We start from the raw sequence: 3996 nt of genomic DNA on the forward strand, positions 1-3996 counted from the left end.
AGGTGTTTTGTGCACACGCAGCATTATATTTAAGGCCTTTGAAATGCCTGGGACAAATAAAAGGGGCGATTGGGCTCCACAGTGAACAAAGAAGCTCCTGCATTCGGTAGCAGGTGTGTGCGTCATCCGTTTTAAAAACAGTTGATTACGTTATTAGCGATCTCATAAATCTAAGTTCCCGAGACAGAAATAATTAAGCAGTCCATCTATAACCCACGCTGTGGCATTGGAAAAAATTTACACAAAACAATGTGACCAAATACAAACCTGGAATTGGCAGCAGGTGTGTGTGTCATCTGTTTTAAATACAGTTGGTTAAGCAAATAGCAATCTCATAAATATGAATTCCCGACAGAGAAATAATTATCCAGTCCATCCAACACGAACGCTGTGGCATTGGATACAATTTAAACTATGTTTTATTAAATTTTATTTGGAATGAAACATATTTCATTCAATTTCTGGATGAATTTTCCTGAATATGTCAATACCAAACATGTCCAGGGGATGTAATATAATGGTGCATTTGTCATTAAAATACCCTTTTGTTGAACCATTTTACATGCAATCCATGTTATTATTACATAAGGTATAATACAGTAATATAATGAAAACATGTGCATGGTTTGTAAGGTTTTCCGGGGTTTGTAAATATGATAAACAGATGGTTTAGAGTCCAGATCCAGAAAAGAAATAAAAAGTGTAATGATAGAGGGGCCCATATAAGGACACTGTGGAACTGTAAAGCGTAGTTGCCCCACCATTTTGCCAGAGGCCTGATGATCTTTTTTTACCCTTAATGGCCCGAACACACACACCCCCACAACCATAAACAAAGAGACTAGTTCCCCTTATCTTAGTTGTGTCCAGATGGCAACATTCCAGAGAGCCAAATGGCCTGCTCATCCCGAGGAAGTCCAAGTAACTTATTGTTTTATCACACGGCTCTGGGTTCTTTGAAGTACAGGATGAGTCCCAGCCTGCAGGCCCGTTCAAATGCCAGCCTTTTCTGGGTCCCAGTTTGACTCCCCTCTACACCATCCTCTGGGAAGGAGCTGAGCAGGGTGTCGAGCTCATCGAGGAAGCTTCCCAGGGGCCCTGGAGGGCGATAGATAACAACAATGTACAAGTTAACAGGATAGGTGATTGAGACAGAGTGGTATTCAAAGGTAGAGATGGAGAGGTGAGAAAGGGGGAGAACAGAGAATTTCCAGGAGGGAGAGATCAGCAAACCTGTGCCCCCACCATGGCCAGACGGGCGGAGGGCGTGAGAGAAGGAGAAGGAGGAGGAGAGGGCTGTAGGGGTTGCAGTGTTGCCTGGTGTGATCCAGGTCTCAGTGAGGGCAAGGAAATGTAGAGAGAAGAGGGATGCGTAGGCTGAAATGAAGTCAGCCTTCCGCGTAGCAGACTGGCAGTTCCATAGCCCTCCTGCGACCGTGAAGTCGTCACAGGGGGGTCAGTGAGGGATAGCGAAGGTTGGAGAGGTTCCGTCGCCGCAGTGGGCCTCGCCTGCGGAAGCGAGTTCTGTAGGGGAGAGAACAGGTTTGGATGGGGTTGACACATAGCATAGCAGTGAGGAGAGGGAAGGCCTGTGGTGTGGCCACATGGTCAAGGAAAAGTTAAATTAAACATACACATGCATACCGAGAACAATCAATCGAGGACTGTCAGGCAAAGTCAAGGACCTCTCAACGTCAGCAGCAGAGGCAGAAACCTGCAGAGAACAAACGATATGAAATTAAACACATTTAAATATTATTAGGAATACAGTGCCCTCCATAATGTTTGGGACAAAGACCCATCTTTTATTGATTTGCCTCTGTACTCCACAATTTGAGATTTGTAATAAAAAAGGGTATTTACATCCATATCGGGTGAACAGTGTACGAATTACAGCCCCTTTTATACATAATCCCCTCAATTTCTGAGCACCATGCTTGGGACACAGCAATGTTACAGTGCACATCATGGAGTACACCCTCTCTGAAAAATGGAAATCCGGATTTATCGCTTTACAAATAAAAAAGATTTGGGGTTCCTATATTATGTAGTGTTCAGCAACACTGCAATGCTGAACAGGAAAGCATGTTTTTTTTTAACCAACATTATAAAAAGCCATGTTGCAAATGAGTACACCCCCCTCTTGTTTCTGCTTCTAAATTATGACCATCACAAAAAAGAAAACAAAATTCACAGGTATTAGACACATACTTAACTGCAACATAGAAAGATATCGCATCAATAACTGTAAAATCAGTGAATTAGCCAACATTTAGTCCCTTGATGTTTGATGGGGAGTGCTGAGCAACTTCAAAATTCAATTGAGCACCTTTGGGTCCTTGTTAGTCTTGATATGTTCCATTGGTATCTGGTAAACCAGTGTTGCTGAAACACTACATCATATAGGAACCCCAAATATTTTTATTTGTAAAGAGATACAGCTGGATTTCCTGGATTTCCATTTATGACGTGCACTGTCTGTGAACGAAAGTAGTCATGTTTAGTACCCCCCAATTCCCATAGAGATCCATTCAAATGCAAAGAGTTTTAGTATCGCTTGTAGGACAACCAGAAAATAAGATATCCAGACTCTGATGATGTTGATAGGTCACGGACATCAGGAAGTCATGGCATGCAAAGGATACGCAACCAAGTATAAAAAATGACAATTTAATCTATGATTATGTTAATTTGTCCAATTATTTTTGAGCCCCTAAAATTGGGGGGACTTTGTATAAAAAGGGCTGTAATTCCTACAATGTTGATATGGATGTAAATATGGTCAAATCAAAGCTGGATGTCTGCACTTTAACCACATCGATGTCAACTGTTTGTTTGTTGGAGAACAGAATGAAAACAACAAAAAAATGTGTCCCTGTCAAAACACATACAGACGGCACTGTAAATTAACTTTAATTTGTTTACAGGAAATCACAGAGAGCAATGAAATGGCTTTATACTTACATCTGTTTCCAGTATCAGTGCATCACTCTGCTGTTTGAAGTGAGCCATCGGCACCAGCAGAACATATGGAGCTGCCACACTGGTATTGCTTCGGGTCAGAAACAGCCTTGACTTCACTATTGGTAGGGTTTTTCTTGAGGAACTCCATGATATTTCGCCCATTTCCTTCAAGAGATGCTTCCAGTTCTCTCAAAATGTTGATGTCTGTTAACATCTCAAAATGTGTACACACACTCCTAGGGACAAACAGGTATGGCCACTGAAATTTCAGATATTCAAGTGTGTGGGCCAGTGTTGTGTTTATCATCTTGCGCTGTAAGTAGTACAGTAGAATCTCTATGAGATTCTGTACTTCTCCCCTTTCAATCCCAGACAAGCCCTCACGAGAGAAGAATTCCAAAAGTATCTTCGTTTTCTCTTCCAGTGTGCTTTCTGTTTCTTCAGGTGGAAGGTCTGGCTGCCACCGTGTGCAGCCATAGCTATCTGTAGGGCCTGTGTTTGGCTTTGCCCCTGTGGTGACACACCTGCGCCGTGCCAAAGTGTTATTTCTGTTTAAATGCTCAAAATGAATTTTTATTTGACTCAGGAGAGATGCATATCCTCCCCCTATAAATTGCCCTTCTATCATGTCAGTGAAGGACTGTGGAAACTCGTTGACCACAGGCAAAGGGTAATAGTCAAGCAGGCTTGCATGTTCTAGGCAGAAATAATTTGAAATGGGGTTCTCTGAGCCCATCTTTAGGCAGTAAATCCCCTGATCAAAAAGGAAATCAGACTGGCATTTCTCTGTGACAAAGTAAACACAACTGTTGCAAACAAGAATCAGTTCTATCTTGCCAAAGACTAGTCCCTCATCATTCTTCTGCAAGACAACACACGTGGCTTTTTTTGTAGCTTGTGCCTTTAACGGTGACATTGTGTACAGCCACAGAGTTACGTAGCTGGAGGCCTAAATGATCAACAGATTGTTTTATCTTGTCATTGTAATCATTTGGAAAAGAAATCTGTACCTCTGTCAAAAATGACACAAGG

General features: G+C 42.0%; 1 long non-coding RNA gene across 1 annotated transcript; it reads right to left on the reverse strand.

The window, feature by feature from the left end:
- Positions 1–483: 483 nt before the first annotated feature.
- LOC135246516 (uncharacterized) lies at positions 484–3543 on the reverse strand. Its single transcript, XR_010327738.1, has 3 exons — positions 2965–3543; positions 1645–1714; positions 484–1524 (listed from the first exon to the last, which is right to left on the reverse strand). It is a non-coding gene; the product is annotated as an uncharacterized LOC135246516 (long non-coding RNA).
- Positions 3544–3996: the final 453 nt, after the last annotated feature.

The sequence above is a fragment of the Anguilla rostrata genome, unplaced genomic scaffold (assembly GCF_018555375.3).
Source record: "Anguilla rostrata isolate EN2019 unplaced genomic scaffold, ASM1855537v3 scaf0440, whole genome shotgun sequence".
NCBI lineage: Eukaryota > Metazoa > Chordata > Actinopteri > Anguilliformes > Anguillidae > Anguilla > Anguilla rostrata.